Here is a 20,355-nt window from a genome sequence, read left to right on the forward strand (position 1 = left end):
AATTGTGTTAGTAACGCCATAGAGTAATAAATATACATAATATGTATGGCTGGTCTCTGGTAACGCTAAAATTCGAACGGATGGGGCTAATTTTAGTCTTAAAATATTCGTAGAAGTCCAGGGAAGGTTTTAAAATGACACGAAGTTCACCGGGACAGCTAGTATTATAAAAATGCAAAAAGTGTATGTCTGTTACCTCTTCACGCCCAAACCACTGAACCGATTTTGCTGTTTGGAGATACTTTAAGTCCCGGGTTAGGACATAGCATACTTTTTAACCCAGAAAACATACGGTTAAAGTGAGATAGACGAATTTTTGCGCATCGGAGTTCCGGACGTCACCTAGTTTGTAATGATTTTAAATTGTAGCCTAAAACTATTATTTCTATTTATTAAGATCGCCATCGACACAGTACGCGTGGATACTGAACATTTTGCAATAAAAATTAGCATTCATTAATTGTCCGTATATACAGGGTGTAGCAAAAATAAGTGATAATACTTTAGGGTGTATACGTGTTCCTTGTAAAGAGGTCACTGTCATAGTAGCAGCGCTGAAAGCCTAAAAAATTTTTTCACATTTGTATGGGGAAACTCGTGACGCTCGGGCCCTTGCCCATACAAAAGTGAAAAAAAATTTTCGTCTTTCAGAGCTGCTATTTTCACAGTGAGCTCTCTACAAGGAACACGTACACACCCTAAAGTATTATCACTTATTTTTGTTACACACTGTATATACCTCTATATGTGTGACAAATGTCATCAAAATCTAAGGTAAACAAACAATTTTCTAATTATAGCATTGGTATATATATTAATATTCTAAACATTCTTCACAATCATAATAATCTTTGTCGATATGTAATTAAACTTTTCCTCTATAAATAAATCAGAAGGAAGCCTAATATCTTAAATAAGTATTCAGGTGGAAGTCAAAGTGAACTAAGTATTCCAATGAAGGTCACGTTTAGGAAAATCAGTCTGGAGATAACTCATGGACCGGAAAACGGAAATTCCTTTTCTGTAATATAAATTTATATGTAGTGTGAAATTATATTATGTTTAACAAAACATGTAATGTAAACGAAGAGTTATTCGCAGTTTTTGTGGTATGTCACCAATGTTTTAATATTAACATTGTCCTGTGAAATAATATTACGTTATTGAATTTTAAATTCACCAGCTTTATTTGTAAATACTTAGTTTACAAATTATTTTTTTAACTCACTTTATAAGTTATATTAAAAAATACTTATATATTATGGCCATGCTTTGGCACGTTTAGGCTTGATTAAATTTTCTCATATGGTACTATTTTGTTTTGCTGTCCGTACAATAAAGCATTGAAAACCTTGATAATTGACCGCTAGGAGTAACGTCAGAACAATCACTTCACGCTAATCACTCCGTCACGCTACTCGTCATTCATTTACCACAGTAAAACGATATAAGTACAGGTTGATTCAGAATAGACCCCTTAATTCAGACCGCAACGCGACGAGGCGAGGCGAGGCGAGGCGCGGCATTTTGTATGGATTTCACAGATTTCAATTGCGAGACGTCTTGCGAATCTGTCAAATCTATATAAAAGAAATGCATCTACGCGTCGCTTTGCGGTCTGAATCAACCCTTAAGAGTGTAGAAGTGTACAATTACCAGAACTATTCAAAACTCAGATTACGTGCGAAAATGTTTGGTATCACTAGTGTTTTTTTAATGATAGGTAATGTAAAATCTTTGAAAATGTTTTTCTTCAAACGCTCCCCTGTAAAGTTTATTTTGAGAAAACACGGACCTTATGCGCAAAACGACATAAGAGTGATTTCAGACAGAGAGCAAAACAATGCATCAAGGCTTAGTGCATAAACTTCACTTTACATTTAATTATATTATATAATTATGATTAAATACTGTATACATTTTTGTATTATGTATATGCAGATATGGTCGACCTGTTATTATATTTGAGTACCTATGTTTCACACATAAAATACAATTCTCTTTCGCCATGGATCATGGTGTGTTCACGCTATAGATCGTGTTTTACTTCAACAATGTTATCGATTTTATGTAATAACCTTTTCAAGTAAAGTCTTATTTTGTTTTATGTTTTACCTATAACACACATTCACAAAGCATGCAACTTCTAAAATTACGTAGAATAACGCATGTTTTCACCGCATCTTAACTAGACTACTTAATTTAAAACAAATTGTACTGCGTCCAGCTCCGAGGCAAATATTTGCGATCGACAAAATATGCAATCCGTATGTTGCCTTAAAATACACATTTGACATACATTATCGTATAAAAAGGTAATAAAAAACAGCCTTCATATACTTAATATGAAACTGAAAGTACCGTTGTGATAAAACATTCTCTAGAATCTTCCATTTTGTAGATTGAAGCGATAAATTGCATGCGATGGCTGATCATTGATGCTTTGCGAGTTGCGACCTTCTGTTTCCTTATTAACATGATATATCTAGTTGTCTAAACACACTAGGCGGAAAATACGCGGCCGAGGTTCGGCATGATTAATATTTGATTATTGATTACGTCAGCAATGCGCTACGCATACAATATTACGCAACATAATTTCGGCATGGTGTGTCATCGGTAATTTAAAATACATTGCAGGCGTAATCTTGCCGGGCTTCGGTCGCGTATTTTCGGCACGTTGTGTTAAGACACTTAGATTTTATTTTTATAGTACCTGATGTTTTATTTATTTTAAATAAAACAGGCTTTTTACAGTTTCTAGACAACAGCCGAATTTAAACAAAATTTTAGTTAAGTACATTCCATTCCGGGAAACTCCGCATATTTAGCCGACATGTCAGAATTCAAAATTGTGCGAACAGCGAATTTTATTGGCTTTGCGAATTGATATTACCTGAATTAATGATATAACAGTTGCACCTGTGTTATTGACACAGTTATGCACTTGTGCCACTTGTACTTAAATCTCATTTACAGTGTTTATAAAAATACTAATATCATAATTATTGCCAGTCTGTCTGTTACCTCTTCACACTTAAGCCGCTGAACCAATTATTGAAGACGAGCTTTTGCCCGCGGCTTCGCTCGCGTTAAGAAGTATTATTATATACAAACTTTCATCCCCTGTTTTAACACCTTGGGGTTGGAATTTATCAAAATCCTTTCTAAGCGGACGCCTACGTCATAACATCTACCTGCATGCCAAATTTTAGCCCGATCCGTCCAGTGGTTTGGGCTGTGCGTTGATAGATCACTATGCCAATCAGTCAGTCAGTCACCTTTGAGTTTTATATATTATATAGATATTCAAAAAGCAAAGAATTTCGGCACGACATTCGGTAACATAATATTGTATATTATACATATATAGTTGTAGATATCAACGAAATTGTTAAGTACCTAATGAAGAAAATATTATTTTAGGAACTAAGAATTGAACCTTTTTACACACCAAACAATGAGTATTTCTTGAAACTATTGAGCCCAATTGAATGTATGTTGCATAAAGCATAAATCATAATGATGATAATATCACTTCTGATTTCTGACGTAGGCAATCGCTGTTCTATGGAATTCAGTTAAAATAGGTGCATTCGATAATTTCGACAACGAAATTAAATATCAAATACCTCCGTAATATTTATAAATTTGACGTATTACATATGTAATCGGCATGTCGCTTGATGTGCCTCAAAACTATTAAATGTAACTGGACTAAGTTCGCAGGTTTTCACGTTTCATTATACTACTGAATAGCTGCATTTGATGCGTATCAATCGGCTTTTTAATAGCTTTACTCGTATCGCAACAACTACGATAAGTAGATTCCAACCTTAATATTTACCTATTAATCATATAGCTCGGTCGCCACTCGCCAAACACAAAGAAATTCAGCCATTTGCCTATCTCTACTATTGTCTCTTCTAGTGCGCTATCTTCTAGTGTGAGTTGTGAGTTTTGACAAAGAGTCAAGATAAGCTCTAAGGCCAATGACCGAATTTCTACTTGTTCTGTGATCAGGCTGTCCGCTGTATAGTAACTTGGACTCATGACAATACATAATATCATTTATTATGAGAATTTGTGCAATAATAAAATTACAAATTATTGTAATGATTTAATGTTGTGCACAGTGCAAGACAATAAAATATGAGAAATGTATCAAGTTGCATTTCGCAGTATTCTTTACACACAGCCGTCAGAAATATTTTCGACTTTATTACAACCTCATAAGGATCAAAAGTTGAAGGTCGTCGACTGTACACAAGTTATGTACAAACTAGCGTAAGTACCGCTAATTTCTAACACTTTGTGTATCTAGTGAGTACCTACCTATGTTAAAGAAACTACATCACGTGTTTTACAAGGGGTTGATTCTCATAACTCGAACGTAGTTTCGTAGGATGTATCTCGCATGTACGAGATTCGGATTCGATCCAGTGCGGATGTTATCAAATAACAAAATTACAAAGTAAAACAAACGTCACAACGACGGATTTTTATTTGACTAATCAAAACCAAAGTGGCAACTTTATATCTGGCAACAAGCTTTTGTAACAAGAAGACATTACTGCAACGTCTCCAGTCTCCACGTATACAGTGTGTAACAAAAATAAGTGATAATACTTTAAGGTGTCTACGTGTTCCTTGTCGAGAGTTCACTGTGAAAGTAGCAGCGCTGAAAGACGAAATTTTTTTTCACTTTTGTATGGGCAAGGGCCCGAGCATCACGAGTTTCCCCATACAAAAGTAAAAAAAATTTTGGTCTTTCAGCGCTGCTACTTTCACAGTGAACTCTCTACAAGGAACACGTACACACCCTAAAGTATTATCACTTATTTTTGTTACACCCTGTAGAGGCAGCACCAGCAAAGATAGTAAACAAAACGTTTTATTCAACGTTTGACAACGTTTCTGTCAATATTCTGATATGACGTGTGCAACACTTCAGATTTTCGTCGGAATGTTTACCGTTTGTGCTAGTAGCGCCCTCTGTCTTTGTGTAATATTCGCTATTGTTCAGCGGGTTTGATTTCAGGAATTCCATTTACAGGTATGACATTTATATTTTATACCGAGACAATATCGAAACCTCATCGAAGCTGTATTACTTTTTATCGTATTTAATTTTTAAATAGCAGAATAGTGCAGCTACAGAACCTAATAACATGTTACCTTGAGCGGTATAAAAAGTAAATCACAACAATTTTAATTACTACGTTCAGCGCAGACACAATTGTAAAACCACGTAATTCTTATTATGCTTGTGAATTATTGTTGCAAACGTTTAAGAAAATATTGAGTCGATGAAAAACTCTAATACTTGCGAAGTGACCTTTGCGCATGTAAATTTTACACATTTTCCTGCAGGATTTTGCTAAAATGTTTTCACTTCGATTCCATACGATGATGTTTTGATTAAGTATATAATCTATATTTTGTTAATAATCAAAGCTTAACGCGGCAAACATTTATTTTATTGTCCTTCAAATACACTGACCCTGACAATGTGAAATGACAATGTTAGGGGGACGAAATAATAAAAAAAATAAAAAAATACACTGACCCTAGAATCCAAATTAGTTTTAGTATGTTCCAATGATATTCTTTGCACTTTTCATATAATATCATTAGTTTGTTCCAAATATAATATTATTATGTAGATAGGTAACGACTAACGCCTATAAACGCCCAATATGCCCGCATATTGGGCGTTTATAGGCATTTATGTATAAGGAAATGCCCGGGCGTTATGGTATTTTATGGGCATTGTCCCATCCCTTCCAATAACAATACGTCAGTAAGGTCAGGCTATGACGTCACAACGTCAGTACAATCTATATGTGCATTGTTGAGGAAAACAAAAACAGTTCTATTAAGAGGCGAGCCTCCATGCATGTGACCTCGCTCAGTTTCCTATATATCAATTATAGATTATTACTATGACGCCGAAAGTCTGGAGTTTAGGTTCAAGAGCAGTGACGGATTAACCCTTAATCAAATTAAGCAATTGCCTAGGGCATCACGTCTGAGGGGGCACCAAAAGAAGCACAAAAAATCCGTTATAGGGCATCACGTCTCACTCTCACATCACCAAAAACCAAACCAAAAAAGTTTCTAGGAAAAAACTAACGTTTTAGGCGGTAAAGGTTTAAAGACCGATTCAAGTTGTCGCTTGTCATACGGATAGGGGGGCCCGCAAGCGTGGATTGCTTAGGGCATTAAGTAATCTTAATCTGTGACTGTTCAAGAGCATATAGGAGAAGAAGCTAGAATATTATAGCGTTGCTAGTAACTTCGTTGCGTTGAAGTTCTTTATCGCAATTTATTTAACTATTTACTATTTAGTATTTAGATAGTATTTTCCTATCTATATACCAAAAATCAGCTGGTTAGGGTTCCGTAGTCAACCACGTTTTGTTTGACTACGTATACTTAGATTACTTTAGTTGTTTTTTAACCGACTTCCAAAAAAGTAGGTTCTATATTCGGCTCTAATGTTTTTATTTGAAATACAAGTTGCAATTGCTAGCTCGTTCTAACCTCGTCACTGAACCGGTAAAGTACGGACTACGGAACCATTGTCAATCACTTCTACAGTATAAATCAATAGCTAACAGTACTATAATCGATCAGACATAGACAAGGAAATAATATATTGAGAATGCACACTCATAAATAATCATAATGCAACCGCGCCCATATACTGTATGTGTATACAAAGACGTGTATATTATAAATTTATAATACTACAATATAGGATTTAATGATTTATACATATATTATAACAGTATGGTGAATTATGACCTCTGAAGTTTTAAATTAACATGGTTTTTGCTGGATTGGATGCAGATATTTTCTTCTTACGACAAGTTTAGCCAGTCATCACTTTTTGTGTGATAAAGCCATCTTCGCTCTTTACTTTTTATTTGGTGCTGTTTATACAAGTCAAGGGTAAGCCCAGACCGCATGATAACTCATTAACCGACACAATACCGATGAGTTTTTGGGGTACCGTAGTTTATCGAGCTGAGTCATGTCCGTCCGTCTTAGATTTACCGTCCAAACCACAGGTCCAAACGGTACTACTATAATGAATAACCTATGCGTATATATAGCTACGTCGTCAAAGCGCTAAAATAAAAAGAACCTAGGTAGGTACTTGTATGAAATGAAAAACCTCCTCCTTATTGGAAATCGGTTAAAATCATGAAAAATACATTTTACCTAGGCACCCTCTACAAGTAAATTAAATGTCCCGACATGTAAAGTAAAATATAGTCCAGAAGTTTTAAACGAAAACTTTGATAGGACCTTTGAGTTAGAGAAGCACAATAAGTACTTGTAAAATACTTTCATCTTAATTCACTTGGTCCAGCACGGAACCCCATTCTATGTGGCCTATCAGCATGTTTGATTTGAGATGGCTTTTGTCGCGGGTTTTGAGCACGGCGACCAAATCAAGAAATTCCATAACGAAAAATCCTTACACGCTCCACTCCGACCGGCGCAGGCGTTGCCAGACTTCGGCCCTGTGTTTGTGTGCCCTGCGACTAGAGTCTAGACGTATGCGAATTATAATTGCATAAGTTGATAAAACTGCTATGTAATAGCATAACCACGGCAGTCCTCGTGTGCCATACGTATTTGTAATATTGAGTCTAGGTAGTTTTTATTATTCGTAGGTCTAGGTATACTAAACTTCCGAAGCGCTGTGAAGCAGGAAAAGACGTGGGTTAAAAATCTGATCATACACTCGATACGTGACGGACAAGTATTTTGTATTGAAGGATAACTACTTTACTTTCCGCGTTACAATGCGCTAGTTAACTCTTAACCAGGGCTTACCAACCTTTTTATGGCACCATGGTTAACCAACCATTTTATGGCACCAGGGTTAACAAACCTTTTTCATGACACTAGTAGAGTTCGACAAGGCTATTTATGAACGTGGCGAGAAAATGAACTAACGCTTCTATCATACAAATACGTCATTTTTGACAGTTCTCCTTTACCAGCAGCGCACATTGGCTGACATTGACACATTCAATTAAAGTCTTGTCGAACTGTATTTACCAACCTTTTTATGCAACCAGCAGGCGTAGCATGGTCAGTGATCACCATAGAAAACGGTTTCTTTTTACTGAAGAATAGAGAAAGTGACAGATGGCAATGGAAATCTGCTATTTTGTCGATACAATCTGCCAGTATGTCGATTCTTCCGTAGAAATAAACCGTTTCTAAGGTGATTGGTGACCATGCTACGCCTGCAGGTTAGCCAACCTTTTTATAATATTAATTTTTTTGTTTCCCGATGCATTTAATGTCACCAGTTCACCACTCACCAGGGCTAACTAACATTTTTTTAATGCGATCAGGATTTCCTATCTTACTTTCATAATAATATTATTTTTTCATGGCACCAAGTTATCATAATAATAATATAATTATTATTATTATTTATTCATGGCACAGGACCAGGGTTTTCAAAACTTTTTTATGACACCAAGTTTTTCCGACCATTTTTAGTTTCAACAGGGATTTTCAACATTTTTTCCTGGCCGCGGATTACAACTTATAATTTTTAGTTTAAGTCCTAACAGTTTTTATTATAATCTGCTTTTACTAAGAACAATGTACCTTTTATTTGGTCAATTACTCAGATTTTCATTTTCAATAATGACTAAGCAGTAAGCAGTATAAGCAGACCATAAAAATTTAAGGTTTCGTAAAACACATAAGTATTATAATATGGTCCAAACTATGAGACTGATCATGAAATTTCATATTTTTGACGTTAATTGGTGACTAATATAAATTAATACCTTTATGTAATATAATAAAAAAATAAAAAATTTACAGTGTTCTAGCTACAATTACAAAAAACAGGAATATAAAATCACAGTTATTCCAAAAATAACATCTTTCTTTCAAATAATATTATAATTGTAGAAAACTAAAAAAATATATTACATAATATCTAAAGGCGGATTTAAGCGGTTCAAACTAGAATACTGACCCGAAAAAAAACAAGGAAAATTACGATTTTTACGACATAGCGCACAAGGCTACATTTTAACCTAAAAATAAATAAATCTGGAGTAAAAGCGTTGAAATAACCCATTGTTAGTAAATTTAGAACGCGGCTCATCTCGTGTGGGCGATTTGACCCGTCTAGACCTTCACATCCGAGTCGTCCGACTGTCAACGTCTTACATAATCTACATATTTCCACAAGGAAGTATCTAGATTCTAGGACGATCCTTCACAGACGAGACAAGCTCGTATACATCCATAGTACTATTATTACTAATATTATGATAAATGCGAAATTGTGTCGGTCTGTCTGTTGCCTCTTTCCGCGCAAACCGCTGAATTTATTTTGCTGTTTAGAATGAAGATACTTTGAGTGTCAAAAAAGGACATAGGATACTTTTTATCCCGGAAAAACGCACGGATCCCGCGTGACACGGTTGTTGTGAATTTTGGCAGAAAAAGTTAAATGTCTGAAGGCTTATGAATGACATAAGTCAATCACTTCAAATCCCTCTTAGTAGAGGAGGGGAGGGTGCTATTTTTGTAGTCACTCGAGCGTCATGAAAACCTAGTAGGTTTTGTACATTAGGTAAAGCTGATAAAAAAATAATAGGGGCGTTTTTTTTATTTTAGCGGTGGGTTCAGAAACTGCAGCCATTTTAAAGTTTTGAAAAAGAAAATATATTCAGAAAATTGCTTATTTAGGTAAATTATAAATATATTTTAGACACGGAGGACTAAATCATTTAGTTTAGAGCATAATAAAATATCTGCGAAGCTTAGTTAAGAAAATATGAAGCTTTATTTTTTTTTATATTTTAAAATGTCCCTACAGGTTTACCTAATCTTTGAATCGTCAGTGCTTTATATGGAAGCTTCTTTGGGGTATACTAAACATCCCCTATCTTAATCTGACAGATCCGACGACATTTCAATATTTAAAAAAAAAAATCCCACCACCTGAGAAATCTGATTTGTATACCATGAATGATGGTATAGAAATCAGAATTCTCTCTTAATCTGACACGCTCGAGCTACTCCCAAAATCCCCTCTTTCCCTCCCCAACTATCTATACCATCTATTGAAAACTGAAAGGTAAATCCGAATTCTGATCCATAATCAACTCAATGGCACCCTTACCAGTTACTAGTCTACTCTATCTGTTTTTTAATTTCATCAAAATGTTTCATCTCATAGATTATACAATATTAAATATACATATTAAATGCAGTATAACTTTTACAATTATGTAAATATTCTGCAGAAAAACACACAGAACCAGATAAAACTCGAAATATTTACCTTGTACCTAAATTATATTCAGTCCCTTAAGCAACGATATTATGAATATTTATCTGGTAATTCACCTTACGTGCAACATAGCTGGCTGCCGCGGTGAAGGAAAACCACGTTGATAAAAATCTACTAAGGGTCATCATTGACTATGAAGTGTTTAACCCAATTCAGAAAAAGATTTATTCAGTTGTTGCTTTTAACTTAAGCTGTACATTTTAAATGGTATGAAGCCCACTTAACTCACTCACTACTCAAATACTAACAAACTCACTTAAAAACCAGAATAGAATGAGAAAGAAGAGATGAGAACCCCTTGAATTTTATCTCCTTATAGTTATGTAAACTTTGCCATGATGTAATTTTTTCGGATTCCAAAACTTCAGTAGCTTACCTACGCGTGAAGAAATAATGGAAAAACAGACAGACTCTAACAATATAGATTATCGGCACGGAGTATGAATATTTTTGTAACACAGTGTCGCGGCATACCGCTACAAGCGAAAACAGAGATCACAGGTTTTTCAGATGCATAACCTCCCACCATTTTTGTAAAGTTTTAAACAGCTTTCTTTTCTCAGGGCCGGGCTATAAAACGATGATTGTTATCGCAACCTCTTGTTAAGTAGGTTTTATGCTCTGGTGGCGGGAGTTCCCCTACAACCACATTTTAACAACCTCCTCGTGTTTCCTCATGATTGTGCGCAAATGCGAACAATTATTTTCTGATTTATATTCCAGCCAGATAAACATTTTTGAATACGGTAAAGAAAACATTAATATGTGTGTTACAAAATGAGGATAATTTTAAGAAAACGCATAACATTAGGTATGTAGGCATAAGCTTTTCTTGCGTCCTCGTCCGAAATACTTTATAATTTTTGCTCAATCATTTAAGTCCTCAAGGAATGAAAATTGAAATGTATTGGTTACTATTTTAATAGAGATCAAAAGAAGAGCACGTAAGCTATTTTCTCAGTTTTCAAATCTAAGGTTTTTGCTCTATCAGTTTTACCTTTTATATTCTTACAATAATTTCTGTTTATCTCTCTTACAATGCCTTTGAATAGTTGATTCTGTTTACATTATCGTACAATGATCTCTCATATGTGTGTATGTCATCACTCATAACTTCGTAACGATAAACAGACCTAATTGGAACCTGTGACACTGAGCTTTAGCGGTGGGTTCAGAAACTGCAGCCATTTTAAAGTTTTGAAAAATAAAATATATTTAGAAAATTGCTTATTTAAGTAAATTATAAATATATTTTAGACAACAAGGACTAAATGATTTAGTTTAGAGCAAAATAAAATATCTGCTAAGCTTAGTTAAGAAAATATGAAGCTTTACTTTTTTTATATTTTAAAATGTCCCTACAGGCTAGGTAAGCACCTAACCTTTGAATCGCCAGTGATATGGAAGCTTCTTTGGGGTATACTAAACATCCCCTAGTTTAACCTGACAGATCCGACGACATTTCAATATTAAAAAAATTTTTTTTTTACCCACCACGTGAGAAATCTGATTTCTATACCATAATAACTAGACACATGTCGGAATCCTATGCAAGCTTAATCTGACACGCTCGAGCTACTCCCGAAATCCCCTCTTCCCCTCCCCAACTATTGTACCTGTTGCCGAGAAACTCATTTTTTTGCGAAATGTTCAAACCGCTAAACAGATTTTGATAATATTTCGTATAATACTTTGAGTCCTGGGAAAGGACATTAGAAAGTTTTTACTGCAAAATCTACCGTTTCTTAATTCTTTAGGGCAGAAATACAAAGTTGCGGCCAATAGTTACGGCTAGCTTCTCGTGGACCCATTTAATGCAATCCTTACAATAGCTAGGACAATTTAATACTTCCTAATATTAAAGTGCCCACTCAGACACTCAGGTAGCGTCCACTTGCCTCACGGAAAATATTACACGGAAACTGAGACACGTCATAATGACGAACATAAAGACCCCTTTACATAGTGATGATCTATGCAGGAGGAATACTAAGCCAAAGTAATATAGATATGATCTTGAATCCACAGTTCAAAAAATCATTGACGGTATTCCAAGTTTCACTTTCACAGTTTGTATGAATGTTTGTTATTCTCATACAAAACTGTTTTCGCTACTTGTGGACACTGAATAATCTAAATATTATAATAGCTATGTCCACACTATGCACTTTCATCTTCAATTTTCGTCATCTTTCGTTCAGCTTCCGTTTTGGCGCATTCAATAACTGTATGCGTCAACGAACGCAACGCCAACATGGTCATTTTTGTTCAGAACTTGCCTTGACGAGGTTTGTCGATAATTAATCCTAGCTCTTCCCTGAAAAGTTTTCGAATAAATTCCTTCTTTCCTTTCTTCAATTTCTTTTTTTCTTCTGTTGTAGCAGACCAAGTCTTAGTGTCTGTCGGCTTATTGTCATGTGCGACTAGAACATTTTACTGGGTGGAATATGTTATATAGGTATGTGCGACTTATTGGTCATAAGAAATTCCATAAAAAAAGATCCAAGTGAAAGTTTTAAATACGGGTTTTAACAAATATCAGGACTCTAATTCCACTATTTCCATGCAGCTTTCGTTTCACGCTGAATCAACTTAGAACGCCTTAAAAGACCGGCAACGCGTAAGTCTTGCAACTCTTGTGATGTTTCTGTGACGCTCATGGACTCTCTCAGAGTCCATGAGCGTCGGGGACTGCCTCGGGAAAGCTCTTGCATTTTTTAACAAGCTATGCAATTATTATAATTCGCATACGTCTAGTCGCATGCACACGAACACCGTGCCGAAGTCTGGAAACGCCGCACCGACCGACAAAGCCCGCGATAAAAGCTATGTAATAGCTTAAAATTTTGTTGCTAATACAAAACTGGATTTAGAAAAACGAAGTCGTATTAATGAATAATTAAAATACTTATGTAGTAGAATCAGAGTACAATTTGTTCATAAAGGAACCGCGCAAGATTCCACTGTAACCTTCAACATGTTGAAGAAAATTAGGACAAACCTATAAATTGTTCTAATTTTAAACTGCGATGCCGATTTTACTTTGTTTCCACGAATAGACTAGAATCATTTATAAATGACCTAATGTATCACAGCTGCTGACACATGCATAAATTGTTACTTTGGCGTATTTTGCTGAATTGTTTGAAAAATATTTCATACTAGATGACGTATTGTATTTTCATGACGGACAAATCGTTTATCGCCCGGGAACCGTACATTTTTCCGGGATAAAAAGTATCATATACCCTTTCTCGGGACTCAAACGATTTCCATACCCGGCAAAATCGGTTCAGCGGTTTCGGCGTGAAGAGGTAACAGACAGACAGACACACTTTAGCATTTATAATATTAGTATGGAAGTTAGGTATGGATTGTTTTTCTAAAAGAATAATTGATTTATGTGATTTTTGCATTTTATTTCTTGAGCTTTTAAAAGCTCTGAACATGACCACGTTTAAGTAATAATTAATATTATAAATGAGAAAGTGTGTTAGTTCGGTAAGGAAACATACTTATTGATGCTTATTGTATCCCAATAATTTTGACGACCTCTATGGCTCAGTTGGTGGGCTCTTGGTAGCTCAAGCCGGTTGTCGCGTGTTCATATCCCGCCGAATTAACAAAAAGTTTTCAAAGTTCCTGGGTCATGGATGTGTATTAAATATGTGTATCATATAACAAAAATCTTAAATATATGTATAGTATTAAAGTATTAAATATATTTCCGTGGTCTGGTTCCCGTAACAATGTCCTTCAGGTACTTACCACGGGGCCAGACCGACGTGGTGTGAAGCGTCCATACTCCATAGATATTATTATTATTATTATAAAGGACATAAAACAATATTAATCCCGGAAATTTTTAGTTCCCGCAATTTAGCGCGTACGGAGTTGCCATCAACTTTTTTAATAAAATTGCCAAAGCTAAAAGCCTCTTAACTAAATTGTGGTTAGGTGGTATTGGGTCCAATATGAAAATTGTCTCCAACCCCACCTCTGTGCTTGTGTAACTAGCTGCATTCACTCACACCTAGGGCTGTACATGAAGCTGGGAACGAATATTGCAGAGAAAAAAATATCTTACAGTCTACAGACATATCTAGTGGATAAAGTGTTTACATGTGTACCTAACAATTTGAAAACTGACGTTTTTTGCATAAATAAGGACTGAAAAAAAGTTTTGAAATCAAAAAATGTGGATTCTATATATAGCTATAATATTAGATATTAGCTATACTCCACTCGGGCTAACTAGTCGCTAGCGGTCATTGACTCCCTGTCAAAAACTTGTCATTTTCTATATAAAACCACAATTGATAACATCTGACACTTCATTGTCAATCGCGGTTTATATGGAAAATGACAAGTTTTTGACAGGGAGTCAATGACCGCTAGCGCCAAGTTAGCCCGAGTGGAGTATAGATGATCAAGTAGGTAAATTACAAATTATAAGGGGAAAATGAGTAATTGCTGTTATATTGTAAAATGTTAGTTACTCACTTCATCCGGTCATATTTTCAACTAACTATTTTACTACTAAATAAAGCTTTTAACTAAAGGAGCGATAAAGAAAACGGCTAGGGGCTCGACTCCAATATTACAAAATATTCCGGAAAAGCACCAATCGCCAGCCCTACTCCAGACGTTAATAGTATCTCATTTCAGACAATCAGTTCGCAATCCTTGAGCGTCTCGATCCGGTTCGATCCGGTTCGATCCAGTGTGACGTGGTTACCTGCGCTGACCATACTTAGCGGTACTCGCACTAGCCTACTTGTTTTCGTATGACTGATTCGCAATTTTCTTTTAATCGGTGGAATAACATATTGTGAATAAGCTTTAATGGTTGAATTGAAGTAACTATGGAACCCCAAAAAGGATGTTCCGCATAATATTATGTTACCATACAAGAGAAGCTATTTCAAATAAAAAAAGGTCTTCTCCCGTTTCGTTTCGGGCTGAAGTCTTAACTGACCATAACTTTATATTGGAATTCAGAATTTTCCACATAAACAATATTTAAATCACATATTTACTATTTCTATTAAAAGAATAAAAACACATATCAATCAGATATTTACTATCAGATTTTCTCGTTATCCGGGATTTCTCAAATCAATAATAAACAATTATTTCTGAGAAAACGTAAGTAAGTCATCTCACGTATGTGTTTATGTAATAAATATGTTTTTCTATTCACGACACGCGTAAAGACGACCAGCCAATTAATATTGATGACATAAAACACTACTTCAGCTGCGGTTCCGGCTGCTAAAGGAAAATTTCCGTTTCTGTCCAGTAAAATGTACAGTTCCCTGGGATTAGAAGATTGCTTACGTTTCGGTTAACGTCGACATCTTTTCAAAAAAAAGTTTTCCAAAAAACTTACTTTTTACTAAACTGTACTAAAACAATTTTTATCAATGGTACTACGAAATGCGAATAGGCGGGTCCACACCAAGCGAGCCGCCGCGGCCGAGGCCCGCCGCGCGCGGCAAGCGAGCAGCCGCGGCCGAGGCATGCTCGTCGAGGGCGAGGCGGACGGGCGTACACAGCAAGGTTGCCTCGCTCGAACAGCCCGAGCCGCTCAGTTGAGCACAAAGACACGATGGTACCAAAACATGTGACGTCCACACAAACAAAGTGCAAACGACTGAGGCGCCTTTGAGCATTTCAAAAAACCGACACCGCTCGGACGCGCGCGCGCTCGTCCGAGCGTGAGCATGCGCCCGCCTCGGGCGAACAACGTTCACACCAAGCGAGCGTACGGCGCATGCCGCGCGAGGCGGGCCGCGGCCGAGGAGGCTCGCTTGGTGTGGACCCGCCTATTTACGAACTCAGTTTTCATTTTACATTTATATAAACTTAATCAAAGAAGTAGTAGTAGTACCTTTTATGCATATACCTAAAGCTTTTGTTATATACCTAAAGTTATGGCCCTAGTCCGAGCAGAAGTTAGGAATCCTCCTACATTCATATCGCGAACAAGAATGTACAACTTTCGATACATGTGCATTTGTTTACAAACACGTGGGTAATCGGCCGTCTCCTATCATCGCGGAACGTGCAGTTGGTGTTGAAATGGAGGTTAGGAGTCAATCACCTCTACCGGAAGTGCACGTGGAATGATTAGAAGGTAATAAGGTTGATAATGCTGGCAAGGTTTCTATGATTATAGCAGGAGTCAATGGAAAGGGCAAATTTCACCATGTTGTGACCGATTTGTGGCGTATTTCGAGGGGGATGTATCTGTATCATTGCCGATTGGTTAAAGTTCTGATAATCAAAAGCTCTTGACCTCATGCTTTTTTAGCTCTTTCCAGAAGTACCTGAGAAATCAGATCTTGTTAATAGTCTGTCTAGTCTCAGACTAGACAGACTATTAACAAGATCTGATTCCGAATTTATTACATTTCAATAACATAAAGACTAAAGCACAAGAAAGTTATTTCACTTTACGATTCACTTTATAGTCAATTGCGTTGGCACTAATAAACTAATTTAATTATTGAAACTCAGTGTGCTTCCAACTTTATATGAGATCTATCAAGGAACGACAAACAAGTGAATGAAATAGTACGAGGGGGCAAAGCATCTTGGCGTGGGACAGCTAAATCATCTGAATCACGCATGATTGTATCTTGACATTGACCTGCGAAATCAGGAACAGTCAGTGCTGTAGCGACAGGGACATGAACTGCGGGGCTAAAATGGTCACATTTAGCAATTCCTCTCAATCAATTCAGCAAATGAATTGTCAAAACTATTAAAGTGACAAATGTCAAATCAGTACAAAAATACAGAAATTAATTGCAAGCAGAGTTGCATTTTGCGATTTTAGATTTTGTAGTATTGTAAGACAAATTTTTAAATCGTTAACGTCATTATTATGAACTTACGTGCCTAATATATTTTATGATTACCTTCTAAATTCTGTATTATTTTTAGGGCTCCGTACCCAAAGGGTAAAAACGGGACCCTATCACTAAGACTTCTGTCCGTCTGTCTGTCTGCGTGTCACCAGGATGTAACTCAAGAACCACTATAGCAGGGGTCTGCAAATAATTTTAGGTGAGGTCCGGATACTGTGGGAAAATTCAACGAGGTCCAGAACAAAACACACGTCTTGACTCTTTTCCTATCTATGTGTTCATTGATACTTGGTAATAAAATACATTACAATATTTCGCGGTCCGAGATTCGACCTTCCGCGGTCCGCGTACGGATTGCGGTCCACCTGTTCTAGACTTCTGAAATTTTCACAGATTGTGTATATATCTGTTGCCGCTATAACTTAACAAATAAAACAAAATAAATTAAATATTTAAAGGGGGCTCCCATACAATAAACGTGTTTTTTTTTTGCTATTTTTTGCTCGATATCAATAACGGCAATACAATTTATATTAGGCACTTGAAATATTCAAGAAATACGCAGTTTATTCGTACTTTAATAATTAATAATAAAATTTAAATAAATGAAATAATTAAGGGGGCTCCCATACAAAATACACAATTTTCAGCCTATTTTTGCTCTATTGTGGTACGGAACCCTTCGTGCGCGAGTCCAACTCGCACTGGCCGATTTTTTTTTTATGATAGCTAGAATATTTTAGCAACTGTGTTAGGTGCTAAAGGCCTAGATGAACTATACGAGCCGAGCCTAGATCCTTCCATTACAAAGAACTATAAGAACGGTTGCAGTTCTAGTTCGTCATATTTTAATATTAAGTACTTTTATTGAAAAATCAAAATGTGTAACGCCATTTGAGATAGCGATCTAATAGCTAAGCAACGTTATTATCATTACAACAGGCACGTACGTTTTACAATTTGATTTATTGCTTTATATTTATGCAGATAAGTAGGTAACGACCACATTAAGTGTCCAATGTCCCAGTTAAAAGAATTTGGCTAGAATTAACAAAACACTTAGTCCTCGCATACTTATACTAATTGCGGCGAAGAAATTTTCACTTTACAAAGTATTTAAGCAAAATTTGCAAAGTTTTACTTTAACTATTGTAACATCTGAACCTGTTTCAAATTACTTTGTCTATTTAAATAAATGTCCACACGTGTTTGTATTGTAACTGTATTTGCACATAACGTTTATAGAAGCAAGAGAATGTTGCATTTATATTAATAAGGTGGCTGGCAAGAGCAAGAGTTGGTCAAACTAGCTGTTCTACTCTACAAAACTGTATTATTTGAACGGATATAGATGAGATTTGATGAATTTAAAAACTAATGTGCATTACTGTGTTTTAATGCTATTTATCTTTTCAATTCGTTATTGGTTTAGCATATACGCGCTATTGTAGAATTAAATTTCAATCTAAAACTTAGCCAAACCTGGCATGGATTGTTTTTGTCTCGAAAATCCTAGAAAATTCGTACAAAATGGAGCTATGCTATGAGTTATTAATAATTTGATTCCAGTGAAGTAAGCTTCCCTTCACATTCATGTACGGGGTCACATACATGATAAATCATCAGCATTGGAAAATTACCGCGTACTGGCGGCAGAAAAAGTGCGTGGAAATTCGTACCTGGCGTGTTTTGTCTCTTTCATTACACGCGCTGTCTCATCTCCACTAAGCGAGATATTATATTTATATATATTATGCGCGAGTTAAGTTTCATCAATTTTAAAAGCAGGGACATTCTGTTACCTCTATAAAGACATAATTTACAAAAATCATCCCAGCTTGATGTGTAATTTAGGTACCATAATTTTTTTTTTTAATAATTTAAGTACTTATATATAATTTTGGCGGCATCAATAGTATCTGCATTCATGCCGAATTACAGCTTTGTGGGTCCTATAGTCTTTGAGAAAAACCCCGGACAGACAGACGGACAGACCGAAACTTTCGTACACTATGCGGTGCATTCGACGCGTACGGCGCGTACGGTGCTGACAAATGTGCGATCAGCTTTATGTGTAAAATGACGTTACTTTTTTGCGGACCCTAGTTAAGTGGTTGCAATACTGGCATCGGCAGTCCGGTTGGCGTCAACCGGTCGCTGGGAAATGCAAGCTTTCGCGTACCAACAAGGGCTTGGAGAAAGGCACGTGCGATTCTCGCATTACTATTGTAATTTGTACTCTGTTTTCATTATCTTAACATTAAGGGTTACCTTCATCCTTACGGGTAAGGATGAGGTTCTACCTTAAGTCTTAACCTTATCCTCAAATTTATAATATTATAAATACTAGAGCTCTGCTTACGTTGTAGAATTTGTCACCAAAACCTAAACTTAGTCTTTACTTTAAATGAAACTTAAAAAAAACTATTTGCACTTTGCATATTGATCAATTTATTTTGCCTTGAGTCTGCATAAGTGCTGAAATCACCTATACTGATTGCTGACGCATGTCTTATCTACAAAGGCTGCCACTTTTGTTTTTTATTTGTGTTTTTAAATTGCACTCGACAGCACTTCGGTTTATTAAAGGTCACTAAAAAGGCTGCATTTACAGTTAAAAGAAACAAAAGATCTTGTTATAAATGGCTTATGGCATTATGGTCAAAGTCAGGGCTGAAATTAAATTTACAGTCAATAAATAGACTTGTCTTTTAAACATATCGTGCAATTTTGTTTTAACTTCATTACTTATAAGTTATAATAGTTTTAGGATTTTTTGACTTCTGAATTTTATATTAATACTTATATGCTCTTTTCTATTTATTTTAACTTATTACTTATTTTAACCCTTTGAATGCCACATGAAAATGCTATTCTGTTATTAGAATCTACATTAACATTGTACGACAGCTCTTCAAATAATTATTATCAAAAACAATAGATTCAGTAGAAGAGTATGGATTAATATACATTAGATACTATGTATTAAGCATTCGTACACGTGTCTTATTCAAGGATGAATGGATGAAGGAACAAAAACAAACGAAACAAAAAAATTGCGTAAAAATAATAATCGAATATTGATACTAAAACAATTACAGTACAAATTCCATGTGTAAGTCTAAAAGT

At 35.7% G+C, this 20,355-nt stretch overlaps 1 protein-coding gene across 1 annotated transcript in view; it reads left to right on the plus strand.

Moving 5' to 3' along the window:
- Positions 1-20,355, plus strand: part of LOC121739432 (proton-coupled amino acid transporter-like protein CG1139) — a 70,372-nt gene that overhangs the window by 11,767 nt on the left and 38,250 nt on the right. The window lies entirely within an intron of this gene.

Source organism: Aricia agestis, chromosome Z, assembly GCF_905147365.1.
Source record: "Aricia agestis chromosome Z, ilAriAges1.1, whole genome shotgun sequence".
Lineage (NCBI taxonomy): Eukaryota > Metazoa > Arthropoda > Insecta > Lepidoptera > Lycaenidae > Aricia > Aricia agestis.